This window comes from Microcebus murinus, chromosome 22, assembly GCF_040939455.1.
Source record: "Microcebus murinus isolate Inina chromosome 22, M.murinus_Inina_mat1.0, whole genome shotgun sequence".
NCBI lineage: Eukaryota > Metazoa > Chordata > Mammalia > Primates > Cheirogaleidae > Microcebus > Microcebus murinus.
In genome coordinates this window covers 27,464,703-27,482,750 of record NC_134125.1, presented here as the reverse complement: position 1 = coordinate 27,482,750, position 18,048 = coordinate 27,464,703, and the positions used below count along the sequence as shown (strand labels likewise).

The window sequence follows — 18,048 nt, the reverse complement described above, 5'->3', positions numbered from 1 at the left end:
CCACCGGACCCTCAGTCTCAGTTTTCGGAGGTTTTTGCCACTCTAAGGACCAGCAGGCCAGCTGGGCCTTCGGGCAGGACAGAGAGCCCCGGAATCCGACTTGGAGAGCTGCGTGTACGTCCCCATCAGGAGGCGGTCCCCACCTCCGCGGCTCTCCCCTTGCGGGGAGCGGCAGCCCAGCCGGCAGCCGCAGGGCCTCAGGGAAGACACCAGGCTGGGCCCCCGCGGCACAGCGGGGGCACGTCCCCCGCACTCACGCGACTTAGGGACGGCTGCTGGAGACTGCTGCGGCCACCCTGCTGCCGGGTTTCTGGAGGGCTTCCTGGAAGCAGCGTCCACACCAAGCCCTTGGAAGGCCCAGGCGACGGAGGAGCCGGTCAGGCAGGGGCCGAGGACGGTGAGAGGCCGGGCGGGAAGGAGCATGTCAGGCAGGGGCAGAGGACGGTGACAGGCCGGGCGGGGAGGAGCCGGTCAGGCGGGGGCCCAGGACAGTGACGGGCCTGGCCGGGGAGGAGCGCGTCAGGCAGGGGCAGAGGAGACGGGCTGGGTAAGGGTTAGGGTGACAGTTAGGGCACAATTCACAATCGCAAAGACGTGGAAGCGACCCGAGTGCCCATCCATCCAGGAGTGCATTAATAAAATGTGGCGCGTGGACACCACGGAGTGCCATTCGGCTGTGAGGAGCAGCGGTGAGAGGGCGCCTCTCGTGTTCTCCTGGCCAGAGCTGGAACCCGTTCCAGTAAGCCAGGTATCCCAAGAATGGACACACGAGCACCACGTGAGCGCGCTCACCAGCAAATTGGTACGAACGGATGGACGCCTAAGTGGACAGAGAGGAATCACCTTCATCGGGTGGGTGTCGGGCGGGTGGGGGGAGGGGAGGGGCATACACATCCATTAGGCATGGGGTGGGTGCGCACCGACTGGGGGATGGGCGCACTTGAAGCTCTGACCCGAGGGGGGAGGCTTGGAGAGGGCAAGGCACCCGACCTTAACATTGGTACCCCCACAATACGCTGCAACAACATGAGAGGTATATGAATAAGAACACAGGGGGGGCCGGGCGCGGTGGCTCACGCCTGTAATCCTAGCTCTCTGGGAGGCCGAGGCGGGCGGATTGCTCCAGGTCAGGAGTTCGAAACCAGCCTGAGCAAGAGCGAGACCCCCGTCTCTACTAAAAATAGAAAGAAATTAATTGGCCAACTAATATATATAGAAAAACACAGCCGGGCGTGGTGGTGCATGCCTGTAGTCCCAACTACTCGGGAGGCTGAGGCAGCAGGATTGCTTGAGCCCGGAGATTGAGGTTGCCGTGAGCTAGGCTGACGCCATGGCACTCACTCTAGCCTGGGCAGCAAAACGAGACTCTGTCTCAAAAAAAAAAAAAAAAAAAAAAAAAGAACACAGGGGGGAGGGGGGCACGGGCAACACATGTCACCTGAATACTTGTACTCCCATCATCTGCTTGAAAAGAGAGAGAAAAGAAAATGCAATCATAGAGGTAAGAGACACTTTTTAAAAATCATGAATCCGAAGAGAAAAGTAAAAGGAGGCCTGTGGAGCAGGTCTGGGTGTGACTCCGGATCCCCCAACATCAGGTGCCACCACCAAAGATTCCTGCGTGTAGCCCATAGAACCCCAAAAGCAACGGGACGAGTTCTGGTCACATACTCCCTCAAAATGACATCCTGGCCTTCTTCTGGAACTCCCTCCCCTCTCAGACTCTCAAGGTTTCCTCCAGCGTGTCGGTTCCCACAGAGCAGACCTTTGGTCTGAGACCTGACAGTCCAGATGCCACGCATGCTGCCGCGTGGCGGCGGTGTCGCGGCTTGGGACAAGAGGAGGCCCCACGGTGCGGGCTGGGGCGCCAGGCACCGCGGGCGGGCGCTGAGGGTGGGGGTGACCCCCACCCCGGGCCGCCGCCGCGCTCCCAGAAAGGGGACAGAACAAGAGGCAAAAAAAAAAAAAAAAAAAAAAAGCAGCAGCCTGTGGCACCCGGTACTCCCAGGCGGTCTCCCATCCAAGTACTAACCAGGCCCGACCCCGCTTAGCTTCCGAGACCAGACGAGATCGGGGGCGTTCAGGGTGGTGTGGCCCTAGACGGCGGTGGCGGAGGGCGCCCCTGCCCCGCTCAAGAAGCCGAGCCTCTCTGGGCTTCCCCGCCGCCGCCTCCCGCCCCAGGCCCCGCGCCGGGCCGGGCCGGTTGAGTTCGCCGGCCGGGTCCCGCGGGCTCCCAGGGACGGGGGTGATGGGCGGGGCGGGGCGGGGCGGGGCGGGGCGGGGGGCTGTCTCTCTATACACAAACACACACACTCACACTCACTCACACTCACACAAGATGCGCCTCCACGGCTGGACTCGCCAAGGTGGAGCCCTCCCAGCCCCCCTCGTCTCCTCGCCCGGCCTCCTTCACCTACCCGCTGCCCACCCCCAGCGCGTCGCTGCCTGCCGCTGACTGCGCACGCGCGGGACGCTCGTCCTTTGACCCCAGCCAGGGGCCGCCCTCCCCCACAACCCCTTTCAGCTGCGCCCCCCCCCTCGCCCTGTGGGTGGGCTGCCGCCTATTCCCCCGGGCCAGGGCTGGGGCACAGCCAGTGTATGGGGCGTCTCTCTCTGGGGATGTGTCCCATGGGTGGGGTGGGGTGGCCTGGTTTGGGGGGCGCTGAAGAAATCAGTCCCCTCCATCTCCTACCTCTGGAAAACGCCCAAGCCCGTGGAGAACTGCCGGCACCGCTTCGTGGGGGCCGGGACCCTCCTCCGTGTCCTCCTGTGGCCCAGTCCAAGGGGCCTGGGCCTGGCCGGGGCTGCATTGGACCCCGACCACCCTGGCGTGTGGACTCGCTAAAAATCGGCCATTAGATATTGGATTCCAGCTTCCTGGAGGTCATTTCACTAATGAGTGCACCGGAAAGAGTTTCCTAATCCATCTGTGAGGGTGGCAACTGAAAGAGAATTTTAAAGCTGACAGAATAGGCGAGGGAAGGCATAGGAGATTTCCACACCCAGCAAGGAAGACTTTCCCGAAATGGAAGAAAGAAACGAGCAAACAGAGACACCGGTAGCCCGCCCGGAAAAGAGTCTGCCCCTTAGAGAAAGCACCCTGACCGGGTTCACCCGTGGGTGGGTGGCGAGCTAGCGGCATTCAGAAGAGCGAGGCCCGCAGTCTGTGCGGAAGACACCTGCGCTCGGGTGTGTGTGGCGGCGCGATTCACAAGCAGCTCCAGATGTTAAACCAAGGAGAAGCCAGGGAGTTCCCAACGCCCCAGGTGTCCTCAGCCCACGACTGGCTGCTGTGGGAATGGGAAGCCCGGCTCCTTGTCTCAGAGCGGGGTTCCCAGGAGGATCAGGCTGAAGCTGGGACTTGGCCTCAAAGTGTCCCCTCGCATGGCCACCCCCTTCCCCTTCCTGCTCCTCTACTCCTGGTGCCCCTCCATCCAGGGGCCAGACCTTAAAGAGTCACCGCAAGAGAATCCTGGTCCCAAAGGAGCCTTCTGGGGGACCGGTGCTGAGAGAGGTTGTGGGCATGGCCCGCTGGGGCTCTGCCCGACCCAGGGCTGAGAGATGCCACCTCCCAGCTCTGGGTCCCTGCAGGAAGTGTTGGCAAGCACAGGGCCGGTCCTCCAAAGGCCCAGGTGCAGGGAGCCCAGGCCAAGCAGCCTGTGGAAGAAGCCACTTGCCGTGCCACCCCGGGAACAGGACTGCAGGCCCCGGCCCTTCCCACCTCCTCCTCCTCCTCCTCCTCCTCCTCCCCCCCGCCCCCCCCCCACAGGGCACAGGGCTCAGAGACACCTCAGACTCTTGCTACCCAAAGTGCAAAGGGCATCAGTTGCTCCTCCAACCCCCCAGCCCAGCAGACCACGTTGTCCAGCCAGCCCCCGGGCCTCCCTGGGGTGCCCAGCACAAAAGTGCAGACACCCACCGGACCCTCAGTCTCAGTTTTCGGAGGTTTTTGCCACTCTAAGGACCAGCAGGCCAGCTGGGCCTTCGGGCAGGACAGAGAGCCCCGGAATCCGACTTGGAGAGCTGCGTGTACGTCCCCATCAGGAGGCGGTCCCCACCTCCGCGGCTCTCCCCTTGCGGGGAGCGGCAGCCCAGCCGGCAGCCGCAGGGCCTCAGGGAAGACACCAGGCTGGGCCCCCGCGGCACAGCGGGGGCACGTCCCCCGCACTCACGCGACTTAGGGACGGCTGCTGGAGACTGCTGCGGCCACCCTGCTGCCGGGTTTCTGGAGGGCTTCCTGGAAGCAGCGTCCACACCAAGCCCTTGGAAGGCCCAGGCGACGGAGGAGCCGGTCAGGCAGGGGCCGAGGACGGTGAGAGGCCGGGCGGGAAGGAGCATGTCAGGCAGGGGCAGAGGACGGTGACAGGCCGGGCGGGGAGGAGCCGGTCAGGCGGGGGCCCAGGACAGTGACGGGCCTGGCCGGGGAGGAGCGCGTCAGGCAGGGGCAGAGGAGACGGGCTGGGTAAGGGTTAGGGTGACAGTTAGGGCACAATTCACAATCGCAAAGACGTGGAAGCGACCCGAGTGCCCATCCATCCAGGAGTGCATTAATAAAATGTGGCGCGTGGACACCACGGAGTGCCATTCGGCTGTGAGGAGCAGCGGTGAGAGGGCGCCTCTCGTGTTCTCCTGGCCAGAGCTGGAACCCGTTCCAGTAAGCCAGGTATCCCAAGAATGGACACACGAGCACCACGTGAGCGCGCTCACCAGCAAATTGGTACGAACGGATGGACGCCTAAGTGGACAGAGAGGAATCACCTTCATCGGGTGGGTGTCGGGCGGGTGGGGGGAGGGGAGGGGCATACACATCCATTAGGCATGGGGTGGGTGCGCACCGACTGGGGGATGGGCGCACTTGAAGCTCTGACCCGAGGGGGGAGGCTTGGAGAGGGCAAGGCACCCGACCTTAACATTGGTACCCCCACAATACGCTGCAACAACATGAGAGGTATATGAATAAGAACACAGGGGGGGCCGGGCGCGGTGGCTCACGCCTGTAATCCTAGCTCTCTGGGAGGCCGAGGCGGGCGGATTGCTCCAGGTCAGGAGTTCGAAACCAGCCTGAGCAAGAGCGAGACCCCCGTCTCTACTAAAAATAGAAAGAAATTAATTGGCCAACTAATATATATAGAAAAACACAGCCGGGCGTGGTGGTGCATGCCTGTAGTCCCAACTACTCGGGAGGCTGAGGCAGCAGGATTGCTTGAGCCCGGAGATTGAGGTTGCCGTGAGCTAGGCTGACGCCATGGCACTCACTCTAGCCTGGGCAGCAAAACGAGACTCTGTCTCAAAAAAAAAAAAAAAAAAAAAAAAAGAACACAGGGGGGAGGGGGGCACGGGCAACACATGTCACCTGAATACTTGTACTCCCATCATCTGCTTGAAAAGAGAGAGAAAAGAAAATGCAATCATAGAGGTAAGAGACACTTTTTAAAAATCATGAATCCGAAGAGAAAAGTAAAAGGAGGCCTGTGGAGCAGGTCTGGGTGTGACTCCGGATCCCCCAACATCAGGTGCCACCACCAAAGATTCCTGCGTGTAGCCCATAGAACCCCAAAAGCAACGGGACGAGTTCTGGTCACATACTCCCTCAAAATGACATCCTGGCCTTCTTCTGGAACTCCCTCCCCTCTCAGACTCTCAAGGTTTCCTCCAGCGTGTCGGTTCCCACAGAGCAGACCTTTGGTCTGAGACCTGACAGTCCAGATGCCACGCATGCTGCCGCGTGGCGGCGGTGTCGCGGCTTGGGACAAGAGGAGGCCCCACGGTGCGGGCTGGGGCGCCAGGCACCGCGGGCGGGCGCTGAGGGTGGGGGTGACCCCCACCCCAGGCCGCCGCCGCGCTCCCAGAAAGGGGACAGAACAAGAGGCAAAAAAAAAAAAAAAAAAAAAAAGCAGCAGCCTGTGGCACCCGGTACTCCCAGGCGGTCTCCCATCCAAGTACTAACCAGGCCCGACCCCGCTTAGCTTCCGAGACCAGACGAGATCGGGGGCGTTCAGGGTGGTGTGGCCCTAGACGGCGGTGGCGGAGGGCGCCCCTGCCCCGCTCAAGAAGCCGAGCCTCTCTGGGCTTCCCCGCCGCCGCCTCCCGCCCCAGGCCCCGCGCCGGGCCGGGCCGGTTGAGTTCGCCGGCCAGGTCCCGCGGGCTCCCAGGGACGGGGGTGATGGGCGGGGCGGGGCGGGGCGGGGGGCTGTCTCTCTATACACACACACACACACTCACACTCACTCACACTCACACAAGATGCGCCTCCACGGCTGGACTCGCCAAGGTGGAGCCCTCCCAGCCCCCCTCGTCTCCTCGCCCGGCCTCCTTCACCTACCCGCTGCCCACCCCCAGCGCGTCGCTGCCTGCCGCTGACTGCGCACGCGCGGGACGCTCGTCCTTTGACCCCAGCCAGGGGCCGCCCTCCCCCACAACCCCTTTCAGCTGCGCCCCCCCCCTCGCCCTGTGGGTGGGCTGCCGCCTATTCCCCCGGGCCAGGGCTGGGGCACAGCCAGTGTATGGGGCGTCTCTCTCTGGGGATGTGTCCCATGGGTGGGGTGGGGTGGCCTGGTTTGGGGGGCGCTGAAGAAATCAGTCCCCTCCATCTCCTACCTCTGGAAAACGCCCAAGCCCGTGGAGAACTGCCGGCACCGCTTCGTGGGGGCCGGGACCCTCCTCCGTGTCCTCCTGTGGCCCAGTCCAAGGGGCCTGGGCCTGGCCGGGGCTGCATTGGACCCCGACCACCCTGGCGTGTGGACTCGCTAAAAATCGGCCATTAGATATTGGATTCCAGCTTCCTGGAGGTCATTTCACTAATGAGTGCACCGGAAAGAGTTTCCTAATCCATCTGTGAGGGTGGCAACTGAAAGAGAATTTTAAAGCTGACAGAATAGGCGAGGGAAGGCATAGGAGATTTCCACACCCAGCAAGGAAGACTTTCCCGAAATGGAAGAAAGAAACGAGCAAACAGAGACACCGGTAGCCCGCCCGGAAAAGAGTCTGCCCCTTAGAGAAAGCACCCTGACCGGGTTCACCCGTGGGTGGGTGGCGAGCTAGCGGCATTCAGAAGAGCGAGGCCCGCAGTCTGTGCGGAAGACACCTGCGCTCGGGTGTGTGTGGCGGCGCGATTCACAAGCAGCTCCAGATGTTAAACCAAGGAGAAGCCAGGGAGTTCCCAACGCCCCAGGTGTCCTCAGCCCACGACTGGCTGCTGTGGGAATGGGAAGCCCGGCTCCTTGTCTCAGAGCGGGGTTCCCAGGAGGATCAGGCTGAAGCTGGGACTTGGCCTCAAAGTGTCCCCTCGCATGGCCACCCCCTTCCCCTTCCTGCTCCTCTACTCCTGGTGCCCCTCCATCCAGGGGCCAGACCTTAAAGAGTCACCGCAAGAGAATCCTGGTCCCAAAGGAGCCTTCTGGGGGACCGGTGCTGAGAGAGGTTGTGGGCATGGCCCGCTGGGGCTCTGCCCGACCCAGGGCTGAGAGATGCCACCTCCCAGCTCTGGGTCCCTGCAGGAAGTGTTGGCAAGCACAGGGCCGGTCCTCCAAAGGCCCAGGTGCAGGGAGCCCAGGCCAAGCAGCCTGTGGAAGAAGCCACTTGCCGTGCCACCCCGGGAACAGGACTGCAGGCCCCGGCCCTTCCCACCTCCTCCTCCTCCTCCTCCTCCTCCTCCCCCCCGCCCCCCCCCCACAGGGCACAGGGCTCAGAGACACCTCAGACTCTTGCTACCCAAAGTGCAAAGGGCATCAGTTGCTCCTCCAACCCCCCAGCCCAGCAGACCACGTTGTCCAGCCAGCCCCCGGGCCTCCCTGGGGTGCCCAGCACAAAAGTGCAGACACCCACCGGACCCTCAGTCTCAGTTTTCGGAGGTTTTTGCCACTCTAAGGACCAGCAGGCCAGCTGGGCCTTCGGGCAGGACAGAGAGCCCCGGAATCCGACTTGGAGAGCTGCGTGTACGTCCCCATCAGGAGGCGGTCCCCACCTCCGCGGCTCTCCCCTTGCGGGGAGCGGCAGCCCAGCCGGCAGCCGCAGGGCCTCAGGGAAGACACCAGGCTGGGCCCCCGCGGCACAGCGGGGGCACGTCCCCCGCACTCACGCGACTTAGGGACGGCTGCTGGAGACTGCTGCGGCCACCCTGCTGCCGGGTTTCTGGAGGGCTTCCTGGAAGCAGCGTCCACACCAAGCCCTTGGAAGGCCCAGGCGACGGAGGAGCCGGTCAGGCAGGGGCCGAGGACGGTGAGAGGCCGGGCGGGAAGGAGCATGTCAGGCAGGGGCAGAGGACGGTGACAGGCCGGGCGGGGAGGAGCCGGTCAGGCGGGGGCCCAGGACAGTGACGGGCCTGGCCGGGGAGGAGCGCGTCAGGCAGGGGCAGAGGAGACGGGCTGGGTAAGGGTTAGGGTGACAGTTAGGGCACAATTCACAATCGCAAAGACGTGGAAGCGACCCGAGTGCCCATCCATCCAGGAGTGCATTAATAAAATGTGGCGCGTGGACACCACGGAGTGCCATTCGGCTGTGAGGAGCAGCGGTGAGAGGGCGCCTCTCGTGTTCTCCTGGCCAGAGCTGGAACCCGTTCCAGTAAGCCAGGTATCCCAAGAATGGACACACGAGCACCACGTGAGCGCGCTCACCAGCAAATTGGTACGAACGGATGGACGCCTAAGTGGACAGAGAGGAATCACCTTCATCGGGTGGGTGTCGGGCGGGTGGGGGGAGGGGAGGGGCATACACATCCATTAGGCATGGGGTGGGTGCGCACCGACTGGGGGATGGGCGCACTTGAAGCTCTGACCCGAGGGGGGAGGCTTGGAGAGGGCAAGGCACCCGACCTTAACATTGGTACCCCCACAATACGCTGCAACAACATGAGAGGTATATGAATAAGAACACAGGGGGGGCCGGGCGCGGTGGCTCACGCCTGTAATCCTAGCTCTCTGGGAGGCCGAGGCGGGCGGATTGCTCCAGGTCAGGAGTTCGAAACCAGCCTGAGCAAGAGCGAGACCCCCGTCTCTACTAAAAATAGAAAGAAATTAATTGGCCAACTAATATATATAGAAAAACACAGCCGGGCGTGGTGGTGCATGCCTGTAGTCCCAACTACTCGGGAGGCTGAGGCAGCAGGATTGCTTGAGCCCGGAGATTGAGGTTGCCGTGAGCTAGGCTGACGCCATGGCACTCACTCTAGCCTGGGCAGCAAAACGAGACTCTGTCTCAAAAAAAAAAAAAAAAAAAAAAAAAGAACACAGGGGGGAGGGGGGCACGGGCAACACATGTCACCTGAATACTTGTACTCCCATCATCTGCTTGAAAAGAGAGAGAAAAGAAAATGCAATCATAGAGGTAAGAGACACTTTTTAAAAATCATGAATCCGAAGAGAAAAGTAAAAGGAGGCCTGTGGAGCAGGTCTGGGTGTGACTCCGGATCCCCCAACATCAGGTGCCACCACCAAAGATTCCTGCGTGTAGCCCATAGAACCCCAAAAGCAACGGGACGAGTTCTGGTCACATACTCCCTCAAAATGACATCCTGGCCTTCTTCTGGAACTCCCTCCCCTCTCAGACTCTCAAGGTTTCCTCCAGCGTGTCGGTTCCCACAGAGCAGACCTTTGGTCTGAGACCTGACAGTCCAGATGCCACGCATGCTGCCGCGTGGCGGCGGTGTCGCGGCTTGGGACAAGAGGAGGCCCCACGGTGCGGGCTGGGGCGCCAGGCACCGCGGGCGGGCGCTGAGGGTGGGGGTGACCCCCACCCCGGGCCGCCGCCGCGCTCCCAGAAAGGGGACAGAACAAGAGGCAAAAAAAAAAAAAAAAAAAAAAAGCAGCAGCCTGTGGCACCCGGTACTCCCAGGCGGTCTCCCATCCAAGTACTAACCAGGCCCGACCCCGCTTAGCTTCCGAGACCAGACGAGATCGGGGGCGTTCAGGGTGGTGTGGCCCTAGACGGCGGTGGCGGAGGGCGCCCCTGCCCCGCTCAAGAAGCCGAGCCTCTCTGGGCTTCCCCGCCGCCGCCTCCCGCCCCAGGCCCCGCGCCGGGCCGGGCCGGTTGAGTTCGCCGGCCAGGTCCCGCGGGCTCCCAGGGACGGGGGTGATGGGCGGGGCGGGGCGGGGCGGGGGGCTGTCTCTCTATACACACACACACACACTCACACTCACTCACACTCACACAAGATGCGCCTCCACGGCTGGACTCGCCAAGGTGGAGCCCTCCCAGCCCCCCTCGTCTCCTCGCCCGGCCTCCTTCACCTACCCGCTGCCCACCCCCAGCGCGTCGCTGCCTGCCGCTGACTGCGCACGCGCGGGACGCTCGTCCTTTGACCCCAGCCAGGGGCCGCCCTCCCCCACAACCCCTTTCAGCTGCGCCCCCCCCCCTCGCCCTGTGGGTGGGCTGCCGCCTATTCCCCCGGGCCAGGGCTGGGGCACAGCCAGTGTATGGGGCGTCTCTCTCTGGGGATGTGTCCCATGGGTGGGGTGGGGTGGCCTGGTTTGGGGGGCGCTGAAGAAATCAGTCCCCTCCATCTCCTACCTCTGGAAAACGCCCAAGCCCGTGGAGAACTGCCGGCACCGCTTCGTGGGGGCCGGGACCCTCCTCCGTGTCCTCCTGTGGCCCAGTCCAAGGGGCCTGGGCCTGGCCGGGGCTGCATTGGACCCCGACCACCCTGGCGTGTGGACTCGCTAAAAATCGGCCATTAGATATTGGATTCCAGCTTCCTGGAGGTCATTTCACTAATGAGTGCACCGGAAAGAGTTTCCTAATCCATCTGTGAGGGTGGCAACTGAAAGAGAATTTTAAAGCTGACAGAATAGGCGAGGGAAGGCATAGGAGATTTCCACACCCAGCAAGGAAGACTTTCCCGAAATGGAAGAAAGAAACGAGCAAACAGAGACACCGGTAGCCCGCCCGGAAAAGAGTCTGCCCCTTAGAGAAAGCACCCTGACCGGGTTCACCCGTGGGTGGGTGGCGAGCTAGCGGCATTCAGAAGAGCGAGGCCCGCAGTCTGTGCGGAAGACACCTGCGCTCGGGTGTGTGTGGCGGCGCGATTCACAAGCAGCTCCAGATGTTAAACCAAGGAGAAGCCAGGGAGTTCCCAACGCCCCAGGTGTCCTCAGCCCACGACTGGCTGCTGTGGGAATGGGAAGCCCGGCTCCTTGTCTCAGAGCGGGGTTCCCAGGAGGATCAGGCTGAAGCTGGGACTTGGCCTCAAAGTGTCCCCTCGCATGGCCACCCCCTTCCCCTTCCTGCTCCTCTACTCCTGGTGCCCCTCCATCCAGGGGCCAGACCTTAAAGAGTCACCGCAAGAGAATCCTGGTCCCAAAGGAGCCTTCTGGGGGACCGGTGCTGAGAGAGGTTGTGGGCATGGCCCGCTGGGGCTCTGCCCGACCCAGGGCTGAGAGATGCCACCTCCCAGCTCTGGGTCCCTGCAGGAAGTGTTGGCAAGCACAGGGCCGGTCCTCCAAAGGCCCAGGTGCAGGGAGCCCAGGCCAAGCAGCCTGTGGAAGAAGCCACTTGCCGTGCCACCCCGGGAACAGGACTGCAGGCCCCGGCCCTTCCCACCTCCTCCTCCTCCTCCTCCTCCTCCTCCCCCCCGCCCCCCCCCCCACAGGGCACAGGGCTCAGAGACACCTCAGACTCTTGCTACCCAAAGTGCAAAGGGCATCAGTTGCTCCTCCAACCCCCCAGCCCAGCAGACCACGTTGTCCAGCCAGCCCCCGGGCCTCCCTGGGGTGCCCAGCACAAAAGTGCAGACACCCACCGGACCCTCAGTCTCAGTTTTCGGAGGTTTTTGCCACTCTAAGGACCCGCAGGCCAGCTGGGCCTTCGGGCAGGACAGAGAGCCCCGGAATCCGACTTGGAGAGCTGCGTGTACGTCCCCATCAGGAGGCGGTCCCCACCTCCGCGGCTCTCCCCTTGCGGGGAGCGGCAGCCCAGCCGGCAGCCGCAGGGCCTCAGGGAAGACACCAGGCTGGGCCCCCGCGGCACAGCGGGGGCACGTCCCCCGCACTCACGCGACTTAGGGACGGCTGCTGGAGACTGCTGCGGCCACCCTGCTGCCGGGTTTCTGGAGGGCTTCCTGGAAGCAGCGTCCACACCAAGCCCTTGGAAGGCCCAGGCGACGGAGGAGCCGGTCAGGCAGGGGCCGAGGACGGTGAGAGGCCGGGCGGGAAGGAGCATGTCAGGCAGGGGCAGAGGACGGTGACAGGCCGGGCGGGGAGGAGCCGGTCAGGCGGGGGCCCAGGACAGTGACGGGCCTGGCCGGGGAGGAGCGCGTCAGGCAGGGGCAGAGGAGACGGGCTGGGTAAGGGTTAGGGTGACAGTTAGGGCACAATTCACAATCGCAAAGACGTGGAAGCGACCCGAGTGCCCATCCATCCAGGAGTGCATTAATAAAATGTGGCGCGTGGACACCACGGAGTGCCATTCGGCTGTGAGGAGCAGCGGTGAGAGGGCGCCTCTCGTGTTCTCCTGGCCAGAGCTGGAACCCGTTCCAGTAAGCCAGGTATCCCAAGAATGGACACACGAGCACCACGTGAGCGCGCTCACCAGCAAATTGGTACGAACGGATGGACGCCTAAGTGGACAGAGAGGAATCACCTTCATCGGGTGGGTGTCGGGCGGGTGGGGGGAGGGGAGGGGCATACACATCCATTAGGCATGGGGTGGGTGCGCACCGACTGGGGGATGGGCGCACTTGAAGCTCTGACCCGAGGGGGGAGGCTTGGAGAGGGCAAGGCACCCGACCTTAACATTGGTACCCCCACAATACGCTGCAACAACATGAGAGGTATATGAATAAGAACACAGGGGGGGCCGGGCGCGGTGGCTCACGCCTGTAATCCTAGCTCTCTGGGAGGCCGAGGCGGGCGGATTGCTCCAGGTCAGGAGTTCGAAACCAGCCTGAGCAAGAGCGAGACCCCCGTCTCTACTAAAAATAGAAAGAAATTAATTGGCCAACTAATATATATAGAAAAACACAGCCGGGCGTGGTGGTGCATGCCTGTAGTCCCAACTACTCGGGAGGCTGAGGCAGCAGGATTGCTTGAGCCCGGAGATTGAGGTTGCCGTGAGCTAGGCTGACGCCATGGCACTCACTCTAGCCTGGGCAGCAAAACGAGACTCTGTCTCAAAAAAAAAAAAAAAAAAAAAAAAAGAACACAGGGGGGAGGGGGGCACGGGCAACACATGTCACCTGAATACTTGTACTCCCATCATCTGCTTGAAAAGAGAGAGAAAAGAAAATGCAATCATAGAGGTAAGAGACACTTTTTAAAAATCATGAATCCGAAGAGAAAAGTAAAAGGAGGCCTGTGGAGCAGGTCTGGGTGTGACTCCGGATCCCCCAACATCAGGTGCCACCACCAAAGATTCCTGCGTGTAGCCCATAGAACCCCAAAAGCAACGGGACGAGTTCTGGTCACATACTCCCTCAAAATGACATCCTGGCCTTCTTCTGGAACTCCCTCCCCTCTCAGACTCTCAAGGTTTCCTCCAGCGTGTCGGTTCCCACAGAGCAGACCTTTGGTCTGAGACCTGACAGTCCAGATGCCACGCATGCTGCCGCGTGGCGGCGGTGTCGCGGCTTGGGACAAGAGGAGGCCCCACGGTGCGGGCTGGGGCGCCAGGCACCGCGGGCGGGCGCTGAGGGTGGGGGTGACCCCCACCCCGGGCCGCCGCCGCGCTCCCAGAAAGGGGACAGAACAAGAGGCAAAAAAAAAAAAAAAAAAAAAAAGCAGCAGCCTGTGGCACCCGGTACTCCCAGGCGGTCTCCCATCCAAGTACTAACCAGGCCCGACCCCGCTTAGCTTCCGAGACCAGACGAGATCGGGGGCGTTCAGGGTGGTGTGGCCCTAGACGGCGGTGGCGGAGGGCGCCCCTGCCCCGCTCAAGAAGCCGAGCCTCTCTGGGCTTCCCCGCCGCCGCCTCCCGCCCCAGGCCCCGCGCCGGGCCGGGCCGGTTGAGTTCGCCGGCCGGGTCCCGCGGGCTCCCAGGGACGGGGGTGATGGGCGGGGCGGGGCGGGGCGGGGCGGGGCGGGGGGCTGTCTCTCTATACACACACACACACACTCACACTCACTCACACTCACACAAGATGCGCCTCCACGGCTGGACTCGCCAAGGTGGAGCCCTCCCAGCCCCCCTCGTCTCCTCGCCCGGCCTCCTTCACCTACCCGCTGCCCACCCCCAGCGCGTCGCTGCCTGCCGCTGACTGCGCACGCGCGGGACGCTCGTCCTTTGACCCCAGCCAGGGGCCGCCCTCCCCCACAACCCCTTTCAGCTGCGCCCCCCCCCCTCGCCCTGTGGGTGGGCTGCCGCCTATTCCCCCGGGCCAGGGCTGGGGCACAGCCAGTGTATGGGGCGTCTCTCTCTGGGGATGTGTCCCATGGGTGGGGTGGGGTGGCCTGGTTTGGGGGGCGCTGAAGAAATCAGTCCCCTCCATCTCCTACCTCTGGAAAACGCCCAAGCCCGTGGAGAACTGCCGGCACCGCTTCGTGGGGGCCGGGACCCTCCTCCGTGTCCTCCTGTGGCCCAGTCCAAGGGGCCTGGGCCTGGCCGGGGCTGCATTGGACCCCGACCACCCTGGCGTGTGGACTCGCTAAAAATCGGCCATTAGATATTGGATTCCAGCTTCCTGGAGGTCATTTCACTAATGAGTGCACCGGAAAGAGTTTCCTAATCCATCTGTGAGGGTGGCAACTGAAAGAGAATTTTAAAGCTGACAGAATAGGCGAGGGAAGGCATAGGAGATTTCCACACCCAGCAAGGAAGACTTTCCCGAAATGGAAGAAAGAAACGAGCAAACAGAGACACCGGTAGCCCGCCCGGAAAAGAGTCTGCCCCTTAGAGAAAGCACCCTGACCGGGTTCACCCGTGGGTGGGTGGCGAGCTAGCGGCATTCAGAAGAGCGAGGCCCGCAGTCTGTGCGGAAGACACCTGCGCTCGGGTGTGTGTGGCGGCGCGATTCACAAGCAGCTCCAGATGTTAAACCAAGGAGAAGCCAGGGAGTTCCCAACGCCCCAGGTGTCCTCAGCCCACGACTGGCTGCTGTGGGAATGGGAAGCCCGGCTCCTTGTCTCAGAGCGGGGTTCCCAGGAGGATCAGGCTGAAGCTGGGACTTGGCCTCAAAGTGTCCCCTCGCATGGCCACCCCCTTCCCCTTCCTGCTCCTCTACTCCTGGTGCCCCTCCATCCAGGGGCCAGACCTTAAAGAGTCACCGCAAGAGAATCCTGGTCCCAAAGGAGCCTTCTGGGGGACCGGTGCTGAGAGAGGTTGTGGGCATGGCCCGCTGGGGCTCTGCCCGACCCAGGGCTGAGAGATGCCACCTCCCAGCTCTGGGTCCCTGCAGGAAGTGTTGGCAAGCACAGGGCCGGTCCTCCAAAGGCCCAGGTGCAGGGAGCCCAGGCCAAGCAGCCTGTGGAAGAAGCCACTTGCCGTGCCACCCCGGGAACAGGACTGCAGGCCCCGGCCCTTCCCACCTCCTCCTCCTCCTCCTCCTCCTCCTCCCCCCCGCCCCCCCCCCCACAGGGCACAGGGCTCAGAGACACCTCAGACTCTTGCTACCCAAAGTGCAAAGGGCATCAGTTGCTCCTCCAACCCCCCAGCCCAGCAGACCACGTTGTCCAGCCAGCCCCCGGGCCTCCCTGGGGTGCCCAGCACAAAAGTGCAGACACCCACCGGACCCTCAGTCTCAGTTTTCGGAGGTTTTTGCCACTCTAAGGACCAGCAGGCCAGCTGGGCCTTCGGGCAGGACAGAGAGCCCCGGAATCCGACTTGGAGAGCTGCGTGTACGTCCCCATCAGGAGGCGGTCCCCACCTCCGCGGCTCTCCCCTTGCGGGGAGCGGCAGCCCAGCCGGCAGCCGCAGGGCCTCAGGGAAGACACCAGGCTGGGCCCCCGCGGCACAGCGGGGGCACGTCCCCCGCACTCACGCGACTTAGGGACGGCTGCTGGAGACTGCTGCGGCCACCCTGCTGCCGGGTTTCTGGAGGGCTTCCTGGAAGCAGCGTCCACACCAAGCCCTTGGAAGGCCCAGGCGACGGAGGAGCCGGTCAGGCAGGGGCCGAGGACGGTGAGAGGCCGGGCGGGAAGGAGCATGTCAGGCAGGGGCAGAGGACGGTGACAGGCCGGGCGGGGAGGAGCCGGTCAGGCGGGGGCCCAGGACAGTGACGGGCCTGGCCGGGGAGGAGCGCGTCAGGCAGGGGCAGAGGAGACGGGCTGGGTAAGGGTTAGGGTGACAGTTAGGGCACAATTCACAATCGCAAAGACGTGGAAGCGACCCGAGTGCCCATCCATCCAGGAGTGCATTAATAAAATGTGGCGCGTGGACACCACGGAGTGCCATTCGGCTGTGAGGAGCAGCGGTGAGAGGGCGCCTCTCGTGTTCTCCTGGCCAGAGCTGGAACCCGTTCCAGTAAGCCAGGTATCCCAAGAATGGACACACGAGCACCACGTGAGCGCGCTCACCAGCAAATTGGTACGAACGGATGGACGCCTAAGTGGACAGAGAGGAATCACCTTCATCGGGTGGGTGTCGGGCGGGTGGGGGGAGGGGAGGGGCATACACATCCATTAGGCATGGGGTGGGTGCGCACCGACTGGGGGATGGGCGCACTTGAAGCTCTGACCCGAGGGGGGAGGCTTGGAGAGGGCAAGGCACCCGACCTTAACATTGGTACCCCCACAATACGCTGCAACAACATGAGAGGTATATGAATAAGAACACAGGGGGGGCCGGGCGCGGTGGCTCACGCCTGTAATCCTAGCTCTCTGGGAGGCCGAGGCGGGCGGATTGCTCCAGGTCAGGAGTTCGAAACCAGCCTGAGCAAGAGCGAGACCCCCGTCTCTACTAAAAATAGAAAGAAATTAATTGGCCAACTAATATATATAGAAAAACACAGCCGGGCGTGGTGGTGCATGCCTGTAGTCCCAACTACTCGGGAGGCTGAGGCAGCAGGATTGCTTGAGCCCGGAGATTGAGGTTGCCGTGAGCTAGGCTGACGCCATGGCACTCACTCTAGCCTGGGCAGCAAAACGAGACTCTGTCTCAAAAAAAAAAAAAAAAAAAAAAAAAAAGAACACAGGGGGGAGGGGGGCACGGGCAACACATGTCACCTGAATACTTGTACTCCCATCATCTGCTTGAAAAGAGAGAGAAAAGAAAATGCAATCATAGAGGTAAGAGACACTTTTTAAAAATCATGAATCCGAAGAGAAAAGTAAAAGGAGGCCTGTGGAGCAGGTCTGGGTGTGACTCCGGATCCCCCAACATCAGGTGCCACCACCAAAGATTCCTGCGTGTAGCCCATAGAACCCCAAAAGCAACGGGACGAGTTCTGGTCACATACTCCCTCAAAATGACATCCTGGCCTTCTTCTGGAACTCCCTCCCCTCTCAGACTCTCAAGGTTTCCTCCAGCGTGTCGGTTCCCACAGAGCAGACCTTTGGTCTGAGACCTGACAGTCCAGATGCCACGCATGCTGCCGCGTGGCGGCGGTGTCGCGGCTTGGGACAAGAGGAGGCCCCACGGTGCGGGCTGGGGCGCCAGGCACCGCGGGCGGGCGCTGAGGGTGGGGGTGACCCCCACCCCGGGCCGCCGCCGCGCTCCCAGAAAGGGGACAGAACAAGAGGCAAAAAAAAAAAAAAAAAAAAAAAGCAGCAGCCTGTGGCACCCGGTACTCCCAGGCGGTCTCCCATCCAAGTACTAACCAGGCCCGACCCCGCTTAGCTTCCGAGACCAGACGAGATCGGGGGCGTTCAGGGTGGTGTGGCCCTAGACGGCGGTGGCGGAGGGCGCCCCTGCCCCGCTCAAGAAGCCGAGCCTCTCTGGGCTTCCCCGCCGCCGCCTCCCGCCCCAGGCCCCGCGCCGGGCCGGGCCGGTTGAGTTCGCCGGCCGGGTCCCGCGGGCTCCCAGGGACGGGGGTGATGGGCGGGGCGGGGCGGGGCGGGGCGGGGCGGGGGGCTGTCTCTCTATACACACACACACACACTCACACTCACTCACACTCACACAAGATGCGCCTCCACGGCTGGACTCGCCAAGGTGGAGCCCTCCCAGCCCCCCTCGTCTCCTCGCCCG

At 62.8% G+C, this 18,048-nt stretch overlaps 5 pseudogenes; all 5 read right to left on the bottom strand.

Moving 5' to 3' along the window:
• Positions 1-1,983: 1,983 nt before the first annotated feature.
• LOC142863633 (uncharacterized) lies at positions 1,984-2,102 on the bottom strand (annotated as a pseudogene).
• Positions 2,103-5,898: 3,796 nt separating this feature from the next.
• Positions 5,899-6,017, bottom strand: LOC142863632 (uncharacterized; annotated as a pseudogene).
• Positions 6,018-9,803: 3,786 nt separating this feature from the next.
• LOC142863631 (uncharacterized) lies at positions 9,804-9,922 on the bottom strand (annotated as a pseudogene).
• A 3,788-nt stretch (positions 9,923-13,710) lies between these two features.
• LOC142863630 (uncharacterized) lies at positions 13,711-13,829 on the bottom strand (annotated as a pseudogene).
• A 3,800-nt stretch (positions 13,830-17,629) lies between these two features.
• LOC142863628 (uncharacterized) lies at positions 17,630-17,748 on the bottom strand (annotated as a pseudogene).
• Positions 17,749-18,048: the final 300 nt, after the last annotated feature.